The following is a 24,889-nucleotide window of genomic DNA, read 5'->3' as shown; positions in this document are numbered from 1 at the left end:
ACAGGATCAATACTAAAAGGGATTTACTAGTCAGCTCAGTGCATAAATCTACTATGATTAAAGTTGGTTCTAGAGAATATAGTACTAACACTGGGAATTTTCCTTTTCTTGTTCAGAGCAAATAATGAAATACATTCATTTAAAGGGTGATATAGAAAGCAATTTGTTTTTTCACCTTAACTATCAGTGTGACTCAGTCACGCATTCATTCATTCATTCATTCATTTTTCAAATATATATGGAGTGTTTACTGTGTACAGGCCCTTTGGGAGCTTCAAGGTTGTTTTATACATAGACTCCTCCCTCGAGGAGCTTACAGTCTATCAGAGAAAGATCAATACAAACATAAACAAATTAATTTCACTATCGAAATGGGTAGATGTCATAAGTGCATTAAGATAATTTGAGAGAGGGAGAATTTTACACTTGGTTTAGAAATTATAAAAGGCCTAAATTTTGTACATTAGAGTTGGGAATTGATAAATGGATAAATTTGGATTTATAGAGATAGAGTAGAAATTGCTTATTTTTAACTTTTTACAACAGACTTTAGGCTTTTACAATAGAATAAGGGGTAGGAGACAGCCATCAAATATGGACATCAAACTATTTAACTAGACTTTTCCAACAAAATATAATTTGAATGTCATATACAAGATTGGTATGTATTTCCCAGATACATCATCACTTCCAAGTTTAAGTATTTTGAGAGATGAGTTGATCTTTTTGGTAAGCAGGGAAACATTTTCTGCATCTTTTGTGGAAAAGTAGCCTGCAAACTCAGGAGACTGTAGCATTGCAGCTGTTTTATTCTTAAATTTATCTCTCCTACTTATTTAGTATGGATGAATCATAAAATTCTGACAACTTCTATGTGACATCTGGTTAGAGTATGAAAACACAATTATTTAAAAGAACATAATCAATATTTGTGTATTTTGAAAGAAATAAATGTATAAATAACCAAGAGTAAGGAAATGAGTATTAAACGCCTTTAAAACATTTCCCATTTGTGAATGGTATCTATGATGAAAACTGAGAATTACATCCACTTTGGTCATTTTAACATTTTCTTTGTGTTCTGAAAATTTTACTGCTGTAAGCTCTTAAGATACTTTACTGCCCTCCCCTAATGATAATATGGTCAAACAAGTTTAGGTTAAATTAAAGATAAATAAGCTTCTTTATTGCAATGATTAGCTCTCAAAGAGCGGTGTGAATTTCCTACATGGTACTTAGAGTATTTCACAAACTATGTGATAATCACTCTTACAAACAAACAATCTTAGTGAATCATTACTCTCCCATCCTTAATTCTAAGACCCAAAATAGATTAGTTTATTCAACTAAAGATGAAGACTTAATAGCTATTAGAATTGACTGGTACATTCAGTCCAATTAAAAAAAACATGTGTTGAGTACCTAGGAAGAAGGCATGATGCTTGAGGCTAGAGAGGCATCAGAGCCTAGTGTTGAAGAACATAAGATCTGGAGTCAGACCGTTTGGGTGTATATTCTAGGCCAGTTACTTATAGTCAAGTTGCTTATCCTCTCTGTGCCTTAGTTTCCTCATCGGTAATGGAGATGACAATATGATAATAGAATCTACACGCCATAGCATTATGAGGGCTAAATAATTGAATAAATGTGAAGTTCTTAAAATAGTTTCAGCCACATCACAAATAACATATATGAATTAGCTAATGTAATAGCCACCATAATAGAATATTTTTAAAACATTATCTTTAGCCTCTTATAAGCTAAGAATTTATTAAACATTCCTATACAAGCTTGGAATCATGGTTTAACTACTCAAGCAAGTTATTTAATTTCTCTGAGCTTTCATTTTCTCATCTGTCGTATGGGGGAGGGGGCTGTGATAAGGACTTCATCACGCTGGCAACGCGGCCTCACATTTCTTCTCACCGATCTCCCTTTAAAACAGAAACAATTGTCTCCATAAAACTGGACCTTGGTCTGCCTTCCCTAGCAGACTCAGCCTTCAGTGGAATTTCTACCTGCCTTTTCAAATCGGACAAACAAATATATAAGACTATTTCATATTCAGTCTCAGAATCAAGATCATATGGCCCCACAATAGAATGACAGGTATATGTGGAACATTTTCCTTGTGGTTTTTTTTTTCAATAGGACAAATTAAGTAAAAAAATTTTAACCAGCCGGATCATTCTTTTTTTAAAAAAAACTAAAAAACAAGGGACTGGCCCCGTGGCCGAGTGGTTAAGTTTGCACGCTCTGCTGCAGGCTGCCCAGTGTTTCGTTGGTTCGAATCCTGGGCGTGGACATGGCACTGCTCATCAAGCCACACTGAGGCAGTGTCCCACATGCCACAACTAGAAGGACCCACAACGAAGAATATACAACTATGTACAGGGGGGCTTTGGGGAGAAAAAGAAAAAAAATAAAATGTTTAAAAAAAAACAAAACTAATTTTATTTATTTATTTTTGAATGATCTAGTTTATTTTATTCTATTTTTGGTGTGGAAGACTGGCCCTGAGCTAACATCTGTTGCCAATCATCCTCTTCTTTTTCTCCCCGTAGCCCCAGTAAATAGTTGTATATCATAGTTGTAAGTCATTCTAGTTCTTCTACATGGGATGCAGCCACAGCATGGCCTGATCAGCAGTGCTGGGTCCACACTCAGGATCTGAACTGGTGAACCCCGGGTTGCCACTGCAGAGTGCACAAACTTAACCACTTGGCCATGGGCTGGCCCTAAACAAAAGTTTTATTGAACTATAATTGTCATACAATTCCCCCTTTTAAAATGTATAATTCAGTGGGTTTTGGTGTGCTCACAGAATTGTGCAACCACCAACGCTATTTAATCTAGTAGATTAGATAGCTATGGATTTGCCTATTCTGAACATTTCACATAAATGGAATCATACAATATGTGGTCTTTTGTGTCTGGCTCCTTGCATTTAATATATTTTCTTCCAGATTCAACCATGTTGTAGCATGTATCAATACTTCATTACTTTTTATTGCCAAATAATATTCTATTGTATGGATATATCACATTTTGTTCATCCCTTCATCAGTTGATAGGCATTTGGGTTGTTTCTACTTCATGGCTATTGTGAATAATGCTGCTGTGAACATTTGTATACAGATTTTTATGTGGATAAATGTTTTCAGTCTTCTTGGGTATATACCTAGAAGTGGAATTGCTGGGTCATAGCATAACTCTATGTTTAACTTTTTGAGTAACAGCTCAAGTATTTTCCAATAAGGCTGCACTATTTTACAATCCCACCAGCAGTGTGTGAAGGTTCTAATTTCTCCACATTCTTCCCAACACTTGTTGTCTGTCTTTATTTTAGTCATCCTAGTGGGTGTAAAGTGTTATCTTATTGTGGTTTCAAACAATTCATATAGTATTGAAAATATGAATGAAATGGGGGGGTATCATCAAATAATGTAACTATAATTCAGAATGAGAAAACAAAGAAATTAAAAGTCTTGTCAATTACTTCCCGTGAACACATTACCTGTTTGATGGATAATCAAGAGTATATTCAGTTCCATGAAGACATCCTCTAAACTACAGGGAACTAGAGAAAGCTCTGAAATGGTGCTATTTTCCTCAACTTAGAAACTCTAGAAAAACCATGGTTTATTTAGGTAAAATGAGCCTTTAAATACACTTAAAAATGTGAACTTTTTAAATAGAATAACAATTTTACTTTGGAGGTAGCTTCAGAAACAAAGAGTTACTTGAATTATACTTAGGAGATTTAAATTTTTTAAAAAATGTATCAGAACAAGCTTTAAATTACCACTTCTTAAGCACTTTGTAGAGTATACAGAATTTTATTTATCCTTATTCATATTAGTTTCCTGTGGCTGCTGTAACAGATTATCAAATTCAGTGACTTAAAACACATGTATTCTCTTACAGTTCTGTAGCTCAGAATCTGAAATCAGTTTCACTGGATGGAAATCAAGGTGTCAGCAGGGCCACTTTTCCTCCAGAGGATGATCTGTTCCTTACCTTATCCAGCATCTGGTGGCTTCCAGCACTTCTTGCCTTGTGGCCACATGACTCTAATCTCTCCCTCTGCGGCTACATATAACTATCTACATGGCTGTAGATTCAGATATACCATTTTGTATCTATACATACAAATGTTTTAAACTTTGCTTACATGGTAATGATAAATCATTTTGTATTTCTGTAATCCGGTTTTCTTGGTCTCAACAAACTTCCTACTATATCTAATGTAAATTATTGTGTATGGAAGATATTATAAAACCTTTGTGGGAAAATGAGACAAAACTATAGTAATTATATTATTTCAAGAAACATTTATTGTATACCTACTCTGTACCAAATATCATAGTCAGTGCTGATACACAAAGATCTCTACTAAATTAGCATCCAATGGAGAGACAGACATAGAAATAGGCATGGAGACTATAATGTAACAAGGAACATCTTGATAAAGCTGAAAGAGGCTCATATAAGCTTAACAAAGTGTTAGCAGCTGTACCAGGCCTGACATATTGTAGACAAGCAATAAATATCTATTGGGTGAATGAATGGAAACTTCATACCAAAAGATTTGGGATTTTTTTTTTTAAAACAAAGGAGTGTGACTTGACTTCACTGATAGAATGAAGAAAGAATTTTATAGGGAAAAGGAAAAACACTGGCAAAATCAATAATAGTTTGTTGATTCAAATAGATGAAAGAAGGAGATATATTTCTACCAATTATATTGTTTGATATAATTAGGGCACCTTAAAACCCTTAAGAGTTATTCAGAATCCCAAAGAGCTTTTGTTTTTGTGGGTTATAGCTATTAATATTTACCCTGTTAGAAATTCAAACTAAGAATTCTAAAAAATGCTTGTTTATTTTAAACAAACATGATACACCCATCACATATTAACAGAATGCATTTTAATAAAAAAGGATATTTTCCAAAACAAAATAATTTAGTGAGAAGAGTAATCTCTTTAATGTATGACTTAAGATAGCTGAATGCTGCTTCTGCATTTAACCTGCTGTGAATTTTTGTCATTAAAGTATACGAAGAAAATCTAGCCTCGTGCAGATACTTAGTTGGAAAACAACTATAAAACACTATTTCAGATAGTTGTGGAAATCTCTGATAGTACACTAAAATGTGCAAGTGGTAGTTTCTTAAAGATTAGTTGCCAGGCGCATGGCTAGTTGAGCTTGCAAATTAAACAATTGCACAAGTGCTTTCCTCCAGACAACCCTCGTACTTTGCTATTGAGCAGAAGTGTTTCATTGCGTCCTTCCTGTTTCATTATGTAAAATATTAGAAGGGAGCATATTTAAGGGTTGACATTTAAGAAAATTAATTTTTAGTACTCCAAGGACTGTCTTAAGTGAACTGGCATTTCCACCCCACCCCCCGTGAGTGTGTGCGGTGAAGAATATAGTGACTGTTAATGTAGTTTGGTGCCATTGCAATGGTCTTGAAGGTCCACTAGGATTCCTTAGAGAGCTGCTGGACTAGTACATGGCTGTCCATTGAATTATCAAGTTATAACAACGCCACTTACGGGAACACTGAAACATCTCTTTCATGCAAAAAGCACTTATGTGGCTACTCTTCTACCAAGAATATGACAAATACTTGTATTTTCTTAACCCCTAAAATGGATGTTACCAAAGGAACCTCATTACTCACAGAAAAGTTCTTAGACTCTTGCAACCCATTTCAGCAGTGAACAACATCTTCCACATACTGATGGCTCAATGAATACTGGTCGAACACATGGAAAAGTGAACCTACAAGATCGTCAAATAAGAAGTGAAAGACGAGCTGCTAGAGAAGGAAACTGACAAAATTATGAAGTGATAGCTGATAAATCTGAAAACAGGAAAGAATTTAGGAAATGTTTAAAAGAACTTTAAAACTGGGGCTGGCCCCGTGGCCGAGTGGTTAAGTTCGCACGCTCCGCTGTAGGCGGCCCAGTGTTTCGTTAGTTTGAATCCTGGGCGCGGACATGGCGCTGCTCATCAGACCACGCTGAGGCAGCGTCCCACATGCCACAACTAGAAGAACCCACAACGAAGAATACACAACTATGTACCGGGGGGCTTTGGGGAGAAAAAAGGAAAAAATAAAATCTTTAAAAAAAATTAAAAAAAAAAAAAAAGAACTTTAAAAGTAAAACTAGTAGTCTATTAGGTTTGGTACTAACTAATAACTTTACAGAATATGTTTTATTATAATAGAATAATACTTATTGTTACTCTGGATAATTGTTAAAAAATACTAACCCTTATCAGTTGTACTGAAAATGTTTTTATTCAAAAATCTTTGAAATTGAAGAAAATAAAAATTAATGATCAAAGAAATGTGTTTGATGAAGAGAGAAATTCATTTTGAGAATTCCAGATAACTGAAGCATAATTTGAAATCTTCTCTCTCAATCTATTCACTCCCTATGTAGCCTAAAATTCTGAAGGAATCCCTTTGAAATCGGAACATTTAGCAGTCAGTGCTGTTTCACTTCTCCAGGGAGGTTCTGAGAAGAAAAAGATCTTCAGAGGTTAGTGTTTTTCTTGGTATGGATTTAAATATATGGAGCACAGAATTGAACATTTGCAGGAGAAGGAAATTAGACTATTTCTTGGCTGTTTATTATAAAGTTGTTTCAGTACTTTGAAATGAATTATAAATACATATTAAAATTTGAATTACAAAAACATTTTTAAAACCTATTATAAATGCTTTATAATTACTTGCCACTTAAAACACCCATGTCCTTTGTCAAATCAATTTAATAAAAATAGTTGAAAGCTGATGTTAGATTAAGAATCTGAGAGTTGATGTAAAGAAAGGCCAATAAAATTACCTACCATTAAAAGTCAAAATTAGAGATGCAATTGAGTTTCACAACTTCCGAGACACAGACCTAAGTGCAAATTATCAAACAACAAAAAGTATTTCCATTTGGTTGAGAGCTCAATGCTCTCTCTTATATTATCCTAATTAAATCTACCTTCTCTGAGTTATCATTAGATTTTTTATATCCTCTTGAATTTCTACAAGGAAAATTTATTAAAATGCCCAGTCATTGTAAATATAATTTAAACTCAAACATAAACTAAATATTAAGCATTACTAAAATTTAGGACGTCAATACAAACTGTGTTGAAATTTTCAATTTAATGTCTTTATCATAGCTCAAATACCAAAAATATTATTGAATTAATATATTCCAGTAAAGAAGCATGCTTGTTACAATTACTATTGTGGAGCCAATCCCATAAACAAGATCAATTGGCATGTTTGCAAATATAAGTATGAACACATGAAGATCATTTTTTCAATTTTGTGCTGGAGGGAAAGGGGTTGAAGTATTGTACATCATAAAATTAAAAACAAGGGTTGATTGTTAAATGTACCACCTGAATATTTTCTATATTATTTCATATTTCTGTGTTTTCCTTCCAGTTAAATTTAATTGACTGAAGGTTTTCCACAACTATTTCTTAAAAACTGCATTTTACCATTATAGATCTTTGTCTTTTATAACATGAAGACAGCAACAATATTTTTCTTTCTCATGATGTAGATTGAATCTTCCGTATGTCGAGGACCAGCAGGATCAGATATTCTCAACATTGAAAACTGCTGTTTTCCAAGTCAACGTTAAAATGTAGCCTCACAAATATTTCTGTGGAAAACATGCTCAAACATTCTTCTCAGAGGACATTGAAGCCAAGGCTTAGTTTTACTTCAACCATGTCAGTAGCGATATGTAAAGTATATGGTCACAAAGAGTGTCTCATCAGCAAAAAATGCTTCAAGAGCCTTCTACACCACTTTCCGCACACAGCCATTTGTAGATTACCTGTAAGAACACTCAAGGTGACTTTCCCTGAAGAGCTTTTTGGAACATGAGAAGTGGCATGAGAATCTCCGCGAGAGGGTTTCAGCCTGAGGTATTTAATCCCTTGAAGCACAGTAGAAAAAACAGATACAAAATTTCCACTGCGGCAGTTCCTTTTTTCACTCCTCCCTTTCTGTGACTAAAATGCCGTGTTATGCCCTATTCTGACTCTCAGGCATAATTGTTAGACAATCTATAGTCATATAAAAGTGCGTTTTGTAGCCAGCAGGAACCCAATAACAACAAATTTTGAGGCCAGTTTAATATATATATTAAATATATGTGAGGCCATAAAATTAATAATCTTCAATATTAAGAATCCTAAAATTATAAACCAGATTTGCTTTTATTCTAACATGCTATTTTTGATAATATCTGACACCCATTGAGAGCTTAAAATTTACCAAGTACTTTAATAGGTTTTTTTCATAGAAATTTCTTTAATCCCTAACATAGACAATGATAGAAATAAATTTATGATCACCTTCTCAAAAAATAAAAATACTGGGGCTGGCCTGGTGGCATAGTGGTTAAGTGCACATGCTCTATTTTGGCAGCCCAGGGTTTGCAGGTTTGGATCATGGGTGGGGACCTACGCACCGCTCATCAAGCCATGCTGTGGCAGCATCTCACATACAAAATAAGGAAGAATGGCACACCTGTTAACTCAGCGACAATCTTCCTGAAACAAACAGGGGAAGGTTGGCAATAGATGTTAGCTCAGGGCCAATTTTCCTCACCAAAAACAAACAAACAAACAAACAAACTGAGGCTTATAGTTTAAACTGCGTGCACAAGTTCTCGTAACTAAAAAAATTCTAATGCCTAAGAATTCATACCAAACCAGTACATTCTATAATGGATCAATATGAATTCAATGACTAGGCTCCATCATGAAGTGAGAAAGGTAAGGATATATTATAAAAGTGATAATTCAACTTTGCATGCTATAGTGTTAAACAAGTTATAGTAATCATCTATTAGATAATTAATAAAGCTACAGTTATGGGTTGGGATTTATTAACTAGAAGATATTTATTTTGTGCCAGGCATGGTGCTACTTGCTGAGAACGTACTGAGAACAGGGAGAGTTTTTGCATTCGTGGAATTTGCTATCCAGAGAAGTCCTCAATGTGGCATAAGTTGTAATAAAAAGATTTTAAAAACAAGGTATGAGTAAAATTTTCTACATTCTCTGGTTTACTAGTTTCTGGTAACCATGTACATTTGTATGCATGGCTGTTATTAATCAAATCACTAACAGCCCAAGTTTCAGTTAACTCCCTGGGATTGCAGGGCCAGTTTTCCAATTTATGTATCATGAGGACCAATTTATTCTTCATCGGCAACTACCTGTCTTTAGGCCATTTTCCATATAAGGTTTATCTACAACAAAAATGAAATTGAAGGTAAATCAACAAAGTTGTCTTTCTTTTTGACAGTTGTGGTGAAACACTGATGGGAAAGAGAATTAAAAATATTGCTTGGAAAACCTTGAGAAGTTTTAACATTTTTGTAGATTGTACTTATCCATGTTATCCTCATTTTTCTTGCCGCTATTAAGAAAGTATTGGACAAAGAGAGGGGCATTCCCAACCCAAGATAAAGGATGGTGTGCCCACTTCTGTGACACTTAAAAGATCAAATGAAAATTAGGATCTAATTTCTAGCTGCATCAACTACTATTTGAAAAAAGGAGAGCTCAGAAGAATGTCAACTGGTATAAACAGATCAATCTTGAATCATCAGGCAAAACTGTGTATTGTGCTCATTCAACAAAATTCTGGTCACAGTGACTAACAGGTGTTTAGTAGGTCTCCAGCAAGCTGAGGGCAAAAAACAACCCATATTTGCTTAAAAGATTAAATGACATTAAAAAAATGAAAGAAATACAAATGAGACACAGGTGTCACAGTTTCGATGACTTATGCCGATGGTATCATACTGGGATGGGTAGCGCTTAGCACTGTGTTGGTGATAAACACAGTTCATACACTTCCCTGTATTTAACTTGCAATTTTTTCTGTAATAGCTGTAATTTTGAGTACACTGAGTGCTATTCAAGTGACAAGGGATTGGAGTGGAAGCATGTACTTTTCTAAAATGATGCCAGATTTTTTTTTTAACCTTTGCAGTTTAAGTATTTAGAAGCACATAGTGTTTATAAATCTACTGAAATAAGTTAAATACCTTAATTGCTTCTGAAAACACTTCTAATCTGAAGCACCAACCACATCTGCTGTATCTTCTTCCCAACCCAGTTTCCTCAGAAGCAATGCAACGTTCTACAAGGTCTTAAGGGTCAGAATGTGATGTCCTTTTGGAAAAAGTGTCTGAATCCAGCAAGGTCAAAAACTTTTCCAACAAAACATTATGGAAATATTTGGGGTTAAAAAAAAAAAAGAACACCCATTAACCTTTTAAGAATCTTTTAAATGGAAAGAAAATATCCTGTTTAGATTTCTAAAGGAACATATATCTCAAGAGTGGATGTTCCTTTCCTATCAGCAATAATTTGGCATTTATGTAACTGTTCCATTTTTCAACATATACAAACTGCTGTGTGTACATTTAATTCTACTAAAAGTTAACATTATTCAGTAAGATTATAGCTGAAGGACACTCAGTTACCAGAACGCATTCTTCATTTCACCTTCTCTCATACTCCATAATCAATCCGCCAAGTCTTGTCTGTTTTACCTCCAAATGATGTCTCTATACTTTTCTCTACTTCTAATGCCTCCTTTCCCCCCACCTCCAGTCTAAGCCATCATCAACCTATCTACATATCTGGGTAACTCTTAAGTCATCGTCATCGTCTCATTCTTGCCCTGTTCTTACCCAGTTATCTTATCAGTAAGAGCAATGACATAATAAAGAAAATCACATTATGCACACCTGCTTAAAGGTTTTAATTTTTTCCCTCTTATAACTAGAATAAACACAAATTCTTTCCATAGCATACAAATCCCTGATGGCTCTAGCCTTTCTTACAAAACTCCTATCATGCCACAGTCCTCCAACTCTTTTAAAATTATGGCCTTCTGAAATGTCTTTCAACAAATGATCTATCCTAAATTTGCCCTTGTTGCTGAAGAACTTTCTTCCTTTATCTACTAGCATAATGTTTCTTCTAATCTTTTATCTATAAGTTTAATTGGCAATTTCTCAGAAATTTTATTTTAGAATAAAGTAACGTCTTATGTTCTGATCTAAAATTATCTCTCCTTAGAATTTAAAATAATACATATGTATTTCCTTATTTGTCTGTATCTCTTCTTAGAAAAAACATCTCTATGAAAGCAAAGTCCATATCTGTGTTTTTCCTCTGTTGCAAAAAATGTTTCTGGCATAGTACTTAATACACAATGGGCAGTCAATAAGTATCTGCTGAATTAATAAGTTAGTGAGCCAACTACTCAGAGCCATTGAGTACTTTTTTTTATGTAACAAACAGGGAAAGTGATAATCATCATGATGAAGAACACTCCAGGAAGAAACAAAAATTTAGAAAAAGTTCTTGGATTATTTTGTTAAATACCTTAAGAAAAACTGGAATAATAATAATGGTAATAGCTAACATAGTTCAGGTATTTTACATGTTACTATTTTATTTGATTCTGAAAATCAAAAGAACAAAATTAAAAATTAATGTTAGAAAGATATTATCATTTACATCTTGCAGATGAGAAAAGTAAGGTCCCCAAGAGGTTTCATAACTTGCCCAAAGACACAGGGCCAGTAATTGGTGGAACCAGTCCTTAAACCCAGGGGGTCCAATATCAGAATCTCCACCTGAGTTTTCTACAAAAATGAATGTGTTAATTTTGATGACATTGGTACTTCTTTCATGAATTATAATTTTAGTGACGTCCTCCTGATCATTTAATAGTCAATGATGCTCACCAATTTACGTGGATATATTTCATTTCTCAAAACAAATGAATTTTTTACATTTACTGTTTATATCTCTATGTAACCAACTTCTTCATTCATTAACAGTCTACATAAAAGAAGAGAGCCTATTTTCTAACAAAATATTAAATATCTCGCCTGATAGATACTCGTCCTGGACCTCAAATTATGAGTTTTAAAATAATTTCTGTTGTCTGTAATACTCTGCAAATATTCATGTCACACTAATAATTCCAAAGTTATAAAATTGAATAGAGAGAGATTTCTGCATTTCATTGCAAAACTTCGTTTTGCAGCAATTTTATACATCATGAATATTGAAAATAGACTCACGGGATCAATTTCAATAAACCTTATAAAAGTAAAAGCACTGCTTTTTAAAAATTACCTTTATAAATAAGTGTAATATATATTTATGTACATGATATATCTTAATAGAATTGTTTTTCTATGTTATTGTTTTATAATTTGAGTCTACTGTCCATGACTAATCTCATCATAAGAATACACGTAGACTATTAAAAACTGCACTCCCCAAATAACAGCAGGAGGATATTTTTCTATGTTATATATATTTACTTCACAGTAAAGAAAAGTCTTTGGGGAAATTTATTGGCAACTTTCTTATGAAAGACTCCTCTGGGCTGTTTTATTCTGGGCAATAAAATAAATTAAGATACTAATTATATGCGCAGATCTCAGGTGGCGATGTGACCATGCAGAGGACAGCAGTCTACAGCCTTTTGAAATGTGTTTACAGTTTTTGAATGCAATCAAATCAATAATCATTTCCCTTCACTAATTACAGCTCCAAGATTAGCGACATTGGCTCTTTAAATAAAAACACTAATGAAGTTGAATTAGTTTCTTTATCTTTAAGAGTAAACCCATGACTTCTACCAGGTGTATTTTTTTCTTCACCAGTGAGCCATCAGCCTGCTAGCCAGTGGTGAGGAGGTTAAAAGCGAAGGATATTTCTTGGAAATATCTGTCTACCATTAATGCAAGAGTGACTTTGTTTTTGCCAATAAATAAAAATCAGTTCTCTACCTTGTCTGCCCCTGGTATGGATGGAGTCGCTGAATCCATTTAGTCCATCAACTGCTTATCTCACAGGAGTGCTGAACTAAATGCTTTTGTTCAAGAGAAAACAAGAAATGAAACCACAGCTGTTACTTAAGTTTGAAGTTTTTAAATCCTGAATCTAGCCCTAAGCAGAGCTGATAAGGAGACTACTCATTTTAAGATATTTCTCATTGATTTAATTATCGATACTAAAGTCTTTCTGGATGTTTTGAAAGTCCAGCTACTCCTTCAAATGAAGCGAATTAAATCTCACTGAGGTACTTTTATTCTCCCTCCCAAATCCATGGGATTTATGTTGTTTAATATTGGGTTGCTTCAATAATCACTTTGTTATATCAACTCAATGCTCATTCAAGTGGAAAAAAATGAAAATTTTTACTCCTCCTTTCTTTTGTATTTTGAGTATATAATGCTATACCAAGCAACATTAACATGACTTGTTCCATCTGACTTGTTTTTAAGTGAAAGACAGGATCAGAGTTAACCTCTTTCACTCAATTCTTTGCACATAGGTTCTTGTTTTTGTTTTTTGTAAGTGGAGTGAAAATTTAAGTAGCTCTGAAAAGACCTGGCCCAGAGAACTCTCACTAGTATTTCTTGAATTGCTTCATTTATGTCTTAGCAGCCTTACAATAAACAAAAATCCAGTCATAATAGATTGAGCAGATGGAGGAAGTCATAGGAGAGCTCAGGAAGGATAGGTACCAGGAAGAAAGCACCACTGGAAATCTGGGTAACTTTGCTTTACATAATTCTTATTTGTTTGTGTGCCACATGGCATATTTTTTTCTATTTTTCTCCATTGTCCTCTTTTATTTTTTTTATTTTCTAAGTGCAGCTTCAACTTACCTTTAAGTTCCCCCCAAATTTTGTTCTTAGCACCTAAGTCCTTATCATGTTAAAAATTCAGTTACTGCATGTAATCAAATCTATGTTCAACTTAAACATTTCCAGAAAAAGAGACTCTGATGGTCTCAGTCAAAACTCTGGATCCTTCAAGGGTGACACACACACACACACACACACACACACACACAAATACTCCTCAGTCAATTGTCATCTCTTATCCAATTAGCTATGGCCATTTTGTGGACTTGGGATATCAACAGTGTTCATTAGAAATTTCAAACCAAGTAAACATCTATTAAACATTCCATATGGCACTGTGCAATGTGTTTTAGGAGATGTGAAGTATAAAATAGAAGCCCATCCAATAAGAGTCTTACAATTACAAGTTGGACATAAATATGTATTACATATAAAAATTGGAATACACAACATTCCTGATAAGATTTCGTCAGTGTTCCATTTTATGTTAAGAATTTATTGGCCATGAACTTTAAAATTTTCCTTTTTGGGGGAAAGCAAAGCAAATAATGGAAGAACTTTTATTAGAAGTACAAGATTGTATCCTATAATACTGATTTTTTCGGCTAACTGACTTTTTGGCATGGCGTAGACACTGACTTCCTCTAAAAAAATTCCAAATGTGTTACATTACCAAGAGGCATGGTGCGTACCAAAATTTAATGAATGTCAGTATGTAAACCTACATGGAAATATTTGTAAATATTACCTGCAAAATGATTTAACTCACTTCAACTTAATCAAATACCCATAACAAGAAAATCTCTTAAAGTATAATAATTATAGCAAATGCATTATAATATAAAGTAAAGTAAGGTTTACAAGCAAAAGTATTCTTTAAAATTCTTCACAAGGGTCAATAATTGGCTTTGAGCTTCTTTTAATCAGTAAAAAAAGGCAGATAGAGTTTCTTGGTTTAAACTATACATAAAATTACAAATATGCTAGCTACTCAAGGGAAGCATGACTATTTCCAGGTCCTGGGTCCTCAGAAATTCCTTCCTCACATTCTCGGAAAGCATGATATAATTCAGTATAATGAATATCCTCAAAAAGGTCATCATACCGACTACAGTAAAGGGAGACATGGGGTTGTTTCTTCCATCATACCTCAGTGTAAGCTGTTTCACTATGCCAAAGGGCAATTCAAGAAAAGCAATTGTATTCTGGGGGAAGGCAGAGGAGTAAAGATTATGATTCAGTTCTGCAGCTGTGTGATGGTCAGGATAAATCCAGGAATAGATACACTGTAGAGAACTACAGAACTGACTGTGTAATTCCTAGACAATTTGCTGTAACTCATTGTTACACTAGCTTTTACGTTTAAGTGTGATGTGTAAGTCAATTTGAGATTTTCAGAAAAAAATATCTATTGAGTAGGTATTGTGTATTCTTTGTCAAATCTGGGGTCATATGCTTCTTCTATCCGGTCAGGAAGGAGTATGCTTTACAGCCCTTATGGAAATACCAGGAGCCTGCTGAAGATACACACCTTGGAAGAATATTACCACGTACAGATTGGCCCAGGTTAAAAAAAAATTAGGTTATAGGCTAAAGTAGCTAATTGATAGCAAATTAATAAACTATCTACTTTTCCCAAAGAAGGATACATTTTTGTGATTTTCCTTCTGAAGTATCTTAAAATCATTAATATACAGAATTTTTTACACCACTGTTTTTGATATCATATGACTCATTTTCTGTCAATAGGAAAACTCAAGTAGCCTATCTGTTTATTCAAGCAACATTTACTGATGGTTTATTATATATAAGGCTTTGTATTAGTCATAAAGCATGTTTGTGTTACAATAGAAGATAAGATACAGAGAGTAATTAACTAAATTTGATACACCGTAATAGTTGCTGCTATGAAAGGATCTAATAAGTGTTATAGGAGCACAAACAAGGATAGCTGATAAAAGCTAACATTTATTGAGTGCCTGTCATGTATCAGGAACTATCATAAGTATATTATGGATACTATTTCACACTATCCTCTCATTTTACAGATGAGGAAACCAAGGCACTGATGTGGTACATACTTTGCCTAAGGATTCTGTTAATCCTTGGGGATCTTGGATAAAATTTCGAAGAGGTAGTGACATTAGAAATGACCCTGAAAGCTGCAGATTTTTGAAGGTAAGGCAGAAGGTAAAGTAAATCCAGGCAAAGGGAACAATATGAGCAGTGTCATAGAGGATGAATTTTCATGATGTGTTTATCCGAAAGAATAGACCCTCGTTGAAGGAGCATGAAATAACCGGTAGTAACACGGAGAAATCTAGCCTTGGTCCAAAGATGAAGTCTTGCAAAGTAAAGTAAGAGAATTGAGATCTTGTAAGAAAAAGGAAAAAAAAATAGTCAAAGAATTTTTTTCTTTTGGTGGGGAAGTAGCCCGGAGCTAACATCTGTTGCCAAACTTCCTCTTTTTGCTTGAGGAAGCTTGCCCCTGAGCTAAAATCTGTGCCAATCTTCCTCTATTTTGTATGTGGAGTGCCACAGCATGGCTTCATAAGAGGTGTGTATGTCTGGCCTGGTATCCGAACCAGTGAACCCCAGGCCACCGAGGCGGAGCACTCAAACTTAACCACCGCACGACAAGCTGGCCCCCAAATGAAAGAATTTTAAGCTGGGAAGTGGAATGAAGACATCTAAGAGAGCAGGTATATTTTATATATTTTTTATGCATTTATTTTTAAGTTATAAAATCCATACTTGCCCCTAAAAATATAAAAGTAGTATATAAAAGGTAAACATTCAATGATCTATCTTTTACCTATAAATTGTATGTGTGACTATGTATTTCACAAAAGTAGGATCATTCATTACACATTTTCCATAACTTTTTAACCTTCTTCAAAATGTCATTGCTCATAGATTTACTCTTATGTTTTAAAATTGTGTCCTGGGATCCCTTACCATGAACTTTCCCATTCCTCATTGATACCTGGGTGCTCTAGGATAATACACCCATAAGAAAGATTCCTACAAGTAAGATAGCTGGGTTAAAAGTTGGCAATGTTAAGTTTTGGTAAATACTGTCAATTTTACACCAAAAAATAATACTTTGCATTTCTTCTATAAGCAATTTTCCTATTTCCATGGATTCTCAATCTTAAAAGATTTGTCACCTAGGGCCAAATCGATAGGTGACAAATATGGTATCAGAATAATTTTGTTTTTCCAATGTTTGTCCTCCTATTAATAGTATCATTTACCAAACAGAAGTTTCAGCTTTAATACCTTACCTCAAGATTAAAACGTTTCTGCTGCTACATTTTATACCAGCTCACTCATAATTTTATATCTTACATTAGACTGAGTATATATCTGAAATGTATCATGATTAATGCAAGATGTGAATATTTTATTTTATTTTCCATATGATACCAAATTGTATTAAAGCAATTAACTTTGAAACACAAGTTTTATGATTTTTTTCATGCATATATATACAATCTGTATCCAGATCTAATCTATCAATCTACATTTATTTCCGTACTAGATACTATCCCATTTTAGTCATTGCAGTTTGAGAGTACAATTTCATATATAGTATAGTAAATACCCCCTAAAGTTTTCTTAGCGCCCTTACAACTGTTATTCTACTCTTTGAGATATAGAATTAAATTATCAAGAGTTTCCATAATATTGTTGGGATATTAATCAAAATTTTCAACTGGAAAACACACTATGTCTCTCTTTTCATTTGAGCCTTGTTTTATACCCCTCAGTGAGAGTTTATAATTGTTTTATATAGTTTGTCATTTCCTTTTAAGTGTTTTGTTCCTATTGTAGATAATTTTTTATTTTTAATTGCTTATTATTGAGGAAAGATTAACCACTGTTTACATGTAGACAAATCTCTTATCTCTTATTAGTTTCAGTTCCATTCTAGTTGACCTTCTTATATTTTCTGGATTAAAAACTAAATTGTCTGAAGTAACGTTATTTTTGTGACTACATTTGCAGTATTCTATCCTTTATTTTTCTTGACTTATCACGTAAATTTGGACCGTCAGGACAATACTGGATGACATAAAAGCTCTGCTTCTAACTTGGCAATTCTTGTAGCATTTTACTCTAAATATATTTGATTGCACTTTCTAATAAATTTTATTAGTGAAAGAGGTTGCCATTATTGTTGCTTAGTTTTTAAAACTGAACAATATGTTTCAAAATTTGTTAGGACTCAGTAATAAAATTCTGCACCACATGTCTTTTTGTAGCAAATAACTTTACCATGTTTTCAATTATTCTACAATTAATATATGGTATATATTGCTTTATAGGTCAATACTTTCGTTAAATTATCACACAAATTTACAACTTCATTTAAAATTTTGCAGTATGATTACGTTATTTTGCATATTATGATGAAAATAAAATGTCATAATGCAGTTTTAAAAAAAATCTCCTGGGATTCTTATTCTTTATCAACTTTTTCTTGATCGTTTTATCCAACCTCCTGCCTATGTCTTGTGCTGCAAACACCACAACCATCTGGCTTTATTTGCCCAGAGTAAAGAGAGTTTTGATTGAAACACTGTCATTTATTAAAGTGCCAACTAATATTCGTTCACACCAGCAAATAAAAATCTCTCTTCTTGACCAGTCACTAGAATTAGAGCTCCAGCATCAATTTTAAAATTTTTATTACTTGTTTTTCCTAGTGGTCCATTTATATCAAAAATATTTATAAAGCAAATTGAAGTAGAGCTATGTGGAAGACTCATCAGTCAGTGGAGGATGGGTGCAGCCTCCGAGGAGGATGAGAAGATTACAGTCTGCAGAGTGTAATGAGAATGCAGTCAGTTATGTTCATCCCAATTCTCATTACAATCTTTGCCACTGCAATGGATTCACAGTGTATCATTTCCATCCTGGTTATAATCTTTGTCAGAAAAATGCGACATCATTCATGCCATCTGCCTTTCTTCCTCACACCCCTCCTCAACACTTTATTGTATTTTTCACAGATTGCATTAGAGAAATAAACTGTGTAGCTCATACAAAGTCTATGGAGGAGTCTTGATAAATATCAGAACACAGTCCCAAATCATGAATCCACAGGCCATATAATAGAATTGTAAAACAAAGTATGATAATTGTAGATAAATGCATTGCTCTGAAGTAAAAGTATATGCTAATGTATCCCTGTGTATATGACATAAGTAAGCAAAATTTCCATAAGACATTCTAGTAGCTTGGAATGACAATATTGTGAATATAATTAACAAATCATTCAGCTCCTATTCTTCCACATCTCCTGCTTTCCCAGTGGCTCACACATACAGGGGGACTGAGAAACTGAGAAAGATGTGTGTGTGTGTGTGAGCATTTGTATGTTTTTAATCAAATAAAGACCTAATGCTGAAGATTCAAAGGAACCCAACAGTTACTTCTAAAATCTCAATATACTTAAAAAAATTTTACTGAAGCACTTTTCCCTAAATTTTTCAACAAAAAATGATAATGTAAAATTGCTATCTCCAGTTTATATTAAAGTTCCTTTTGAAAACTTATTTCCCAAAGAAATTCCAAAATTTGCAAGGACAGATTCCTTTTGCTTATTATCCTGACAAAGTTATGAATAGCCCCCCTTTTATTCTAATAAATTTCCCTGTTAGACAATCAATTTTCTAATACTCTATCTATGGACGCTTATGAACCACCCCCCTCAAAAAAACCCACTCTCTCCTCAAAACATCTTTCATACTCATACTCATAATGTATTTTTTCTTAAGATAAACACATGGTTTCTAAATGCTTACAAGTGTAGGCCCAGTTGTGTCAACCTCATCTTTACAGCTGGAGAGTGAAATCTAGCACCTCAGGTTTTTCTCTGAACAATCCAGGTTTTGTAACCTTAATTATACTAGTTTACAAAGAAGGGATTAACTAAACAAATTTAGATTTTGATAATTATTTATATTCATTTTAAGCAAGTTTTATTGAACATCCTAAGTAGGTATTCAGACCAATTGCAATTGCTATGCCTTTTCTCATCATTTTTACATTGCCACCTCCCCACTTCAACCTTCAAGTTGGGGAGCTAACTAGCAATCTAGACTCTAGATACTATCATGTTTGTTACATTATAGATACAAGTGTGCTAGTCTGAGGTAAAAATGTTCCTTGGTCAAATAAAGTCAATGTTCTTTCTTAGAGTTTTAGAATGAGTATTAAAATATTAGTATAAGTGAAGTCCTGTAGTAAAGAAACCTGTTTAATTTTGTTTAATCCAGTATTTCTCAAAATTATTTGTCCATGAAACACTGTGTTGCATAACACGTGGTATCAGTCCGCAGAAGGAGGCTTTTGAAGTATGTTTTGAAAAATGCTAAACCAACCATTAAAAAGCACTTCTTCTAATACATGCATGAAAAAGAAGTTGAAGTGGAAAACAGGAAAATTCACACATACACAAAAACTAATCAAAACAATTTTGAACAAACAGTGAGTCAAAGAGGAAATCAAGAAGTTTTAAAAATAGAGACAAATGAAAATGAAAACACAACATACCAAAACTTAGGGGATGCAGCAAAAACAGTGCCAAAAGGGAAATTTATATCAATAAATGCCTACATTTAAAAGAAGACCTGGATCAGCCCCGGGGCCTAGTGGTAAAGTTCAGCATGCTCGGCTTCAGTGGCCCATAATCGGTTCCTTGGTGTGCACTTATACCACTCTGTTAGCAGCCATGCTGTGCTAGTGGCCCACATGCTAAAAAATAGAGGAAGATTGGCACAGATGTTATCTCAGAGTGTATCTTCCTCAGCAAAAAAAAAAGACCTCAAATAAACTACTTAACTTTATACCCGAAGCACCTGTAAAAAGCATAAACTAAGGCCAAAGTTAATGGAAAGAAGGAAATAAAGATCAGAGCAAAAACAAATGAAATAGAGACTAAAAAGACAATAGAAAACATCAATGAAACTAAGAGCTGGTTTTTGGAAAAGATAAACAAAATGGATGAACACTAAGATAAACTAAGAAAAAAGAGATGACTCCAATAAAATCAGAAATAAAAGAAGACTAATTACAATGGATACCTAAAAAATAAAAAGATAAGGAGAGAGGGGCTGGCCCCGTGGCCGAGTGGTTAAGTTCGCGCTCTCCGCTGCAGGCGGCCCAGTGTTTCGTTGGTTCGAATCCTGGGCGCGGACATGGCACTGCTCATCAGACCACGCTGAGGCAGCGTCCCACATGCCACAACTAGAAGAACCCACAACGAAGAATACACAACTATGTACCGGGGGGCGTTGGGGAGAAAAAGGAAAAAATAAAATCTTTAAAAAAAAAAAAAAAAAAGATAATGAGAGAATATTTTGAAGAATTATATGCCAAGAAATTGCACAACCTTGGCACATAAGGAATGGATAAATACCTAAAAACATACAACCTACCAAGAATGAATAAAAACGAAAGAGAAAGCCTGAACAGATGAATAAGATTGAAGCAGTAAATCCAAAACCTCCCAAAAAAGAAAAGCCCAGCCACATGGCATCATGAGCAAATTTTGCCAAACATTCAAAAAACTAATACCAGTCTTTCTTAAAGTCTTCCAAAAATATAGAAGAGGAGAGAATACTTACAAACTCATTTTATGAGTCCAGCAACACCTTGATACCAAAGCCAGATAAACCATCAGAAGATAAGAAAAATACAGGCCACTAACCCTGATAAACGTTGATATAAATGTCTTCCACAAAAGATAGGCAAACCCAATTCAACAGTACATGAAAGGAATTATACACCATGACCAAGTGAGATTTATCCCTGTGATGCAGGGATATTCCACAAAATGCGTCCCTGCAAAAATGGGATACATCACATTAACAGATAAAACAGATAAGCCACATTAAAGATAAAAACCACACGATCATTTCAATAATAAAAAGCATTTGAGAAAACTCAGCGTCCTTTCATGATAAAAACTCTCGAATTCGGTAAAGAGGAAAGGTACCTCAACACAATAAAGGCCATAAAGGAAAAGCCCACAGCTAACATTATAACCAATGGGGAAAAACAGAAAGTTGTTCCACCAAGATCCAGTACAAGGCAAAGATGCCAACACTTTCCACGTCCAAAAAACATAGCACTGGAGTCCTAGCAGAGCATTTACACAAGAAAAAGAAAAGGCATCCAAATAGGAAAAGAAGTAAAATTATCGTTTACAGATGACATGATCATATGTGTAAAAAAAGCCCTAAAGTTTCAACAACAAAAAGTTGTTAGAACTACTGAATTCGGTAAATTTACCAGATTCAAAAATCAATATATAAAAATGGGCATTTCTTTACACTAACAAAGTATACAAAATGAAATTAACAATTCTATTTACAAATACAAGAATAAAATACTTTGAATAAACTTAACCAAAGAGGTGAAAGACTTGTACACATAAAACATTGATGAAGGAAATTAAAGACAACAGACAGATGGGAAGATATTTCATGTTTATGTTTTAGAAGACTATTGGTTAAAAAAAATCCATGCTACAGAAAGTGAACTAAGATTCATTGCCATGCCTATCAAAATTCCAATGGCATTTTGCACAGAATTTTTTTTTTAAATCTTAAAATTCATAAGAAACAACAAAAGACCTCAAAGAGCCAAAGCTATCTTGATCAAGAACAAAGCTGGGTAGGTAGCATACTTCTTGATTTCAAACTATTACAAAGCTATAGTAATCAAAACAGTTCAGTACTGGCATAAATACAGATATATATCAATGGAACAGAATACAGAAACCAGAAATAAATTCACACGTTTACAGTCAACTTATCTTTGACAAGGGTGCCAAGAACATACTATGGGGAAAAGATAATCTCTTTAATAAGTAGCATTGGGAAAACTGGATCTCCACATACAAGGAGAAAAATTAGACCCTTATCTCACACCATATAGAAAATTCAACTCAAAATGGATTAAAGACAAATATAAGACCTGAAATGATAATCTTATGAGAAGAGAACATCAAGGGAAAAAACTACTTGACTTGATCTTAGCAATGATGTTTTGAATATGACACAAAAGCACAGGCAACAAAAGTAAAATGTGATTGTAACAAACTAAAAAGCTTCTGCACAGCACAGGGAACAATCGACAAAGTGAAAAGGGAGCTTACAGAATGGGAGAAAATATTTGTAAACTATACATCTGATAAGAAGTTATACTCAAAATATGTAAGGAACTCCTACAACTCAATAATAAACAAAAAAATTCTGATTAAAAAATGGGCAAAGGACTTGGACAGACATTTCTCAAAAGAAGATATACTAATAGCCAATAGGTAGGTACTTGAAGAGGTGAAAAAATTGATAATATCAATATGATATCTAAAGCATAGTTGCTTATTTTTAGCCAACCTAACTTTTTGATATTGAATATAAAATATGATGATAATTTGGAGCTATGGAAATATACCACTCAAATCTCCTGTGGCAGATAGAAGCATTGGCTGACTGCATCCACCACCATGTTCCCACTGACGACTCAGTTTCCCTAGGTTCCTCCCAGTCAGTAGTGGACATGGCTGAGGGTATTAGTGTAGGCTCATTCCTGTAGTATAAGAGAGTCGTCTAACAAGCAGCCTTGGTTCAAGGACTTCCCAATGGCTTTACCAAAACTTTCTTTGGGACAGTGCCACAGCCTACCTCCTATCATTCTGAATACCCTTAATATTCTCCCTTGCCACACCCTCCTCTCACATAGGTCAGGCTGAAATGTGGTCTGAAGCTTCTCCTTGCTCATTTATCTTTTGCAGGAGTTTCCTCCAGTAACTTTTTGGTCTGTCCAGTCCTGTCTTGGCTCTGCTTCTTGGAGGACCCAGGCTGGCACAGATAATGACCCTTTTCTTAAATGTTAAATTGCCTTAGACCGTCAGAAACAATAAAAGTTTTACCTCCTCTATTATGAAAGAATGATGATAATATGGTTGCCATTTATTCCTGTTTTTATGAGGAAGCTACTGTCCTAAGCATTCTACGTGTATTATTTTACTCAATTCCCATAATTTTAAGATTACTACTGAACTCCTTTTAGAGACGTGAAAACAATTATAGGCCAGGTTATACTCCTGGCAGAAAACAGATGACATGCTCAAAAGAGGGCAATCAAAGAGAGCTTGATAAAGGGACAATTTACAAACTTGTTGGTAGGTTAAAGAAAAATCAAAAAGAAGATGGTTGAGACACCCTGGAGCTAATGATACCGAAGCCTCACCGCCTCCAGCTCCAGGCATTGCTGAGGGGCAGGGGGGATACCCAAACACCTTGAGGGTTATAACTGGGGGAATAAAGAAAAAGGCCACCCAGGAATACAGGGTCATCAGGGAGAGAAACGGGCAAGCAGTAAACCCAACTCTCTCTGCCTTCTAGTCTCCAACCAGTTCCTCTATTAGCTGACCCCACCCAGAAGCAGGAGGGCCAGAGAGCGCATTAGATGCAGCCTGCACAGGCCAGCCTCCTGAGACATATAGCAGGTGAAGAATAGTGGGAAACACTTCTGGATGGAGATAAAATATATTAAGGATAGGAAGGTAACGATTTAAGGTCACATTGCCAATATATCTTGTAAAAATCAGTATTGCAAAATGAGTTCAAATTTGTCTGACCTCAAAGTCTTGTTTCTACCAGTATTATTCAGAGAGAGAGAAAGAGAATTATTATAAGGCATTGGCTCATACAATCATGGAACTTAACCTCCATAATCTGCTGTCTGCAAATGGGAAACCCAAGAAAGTTGTTGGTATAGTTCGAAGGCCTGAGACGTGAGGAAGTGATGGTGTAGATTCCACTCTGGGTCTGAAGGCCTGAGAACCACAAGCATGGAGGGCAGGAAAAGATTGATGTCCCAGCTCAAGTAGACAGGCAGAATGAATTTTGCGAGCCTTTTTGTTCTATCCAGGCTCGCAACAGACTAGATGATGTCCACTCACACTGGGGAGGCTATCGGCTTTATTCAATCCAACAATTCAAAAGCTAATCTCTTCCAGAAACACCCTCACAGACATATCCAGAAATTGTGTTTAACCAGCTATCTGGGCATCTCATGGCCTAACGTCAAGTTGGCGCATAAAATTAATGATCACATACTATACAATTCTA

The sequence above is a fragment of the Equus caballus genome, chromosome 3, assembly GCF_041296265.1.
Source record: "Equus caballus isolate H_3958 breed thoroughbred chromosome 3, TB-T2T, whole genome shotgun sequence".
Lineage (NCBI taxonomy): Eukaryota > Metazoa > Chordata > Mammalia > Perissodactyla > Equidae > Equus > Equus caballus.
This window is presented reverse-complemented; position numbering follows the sequence as displayed.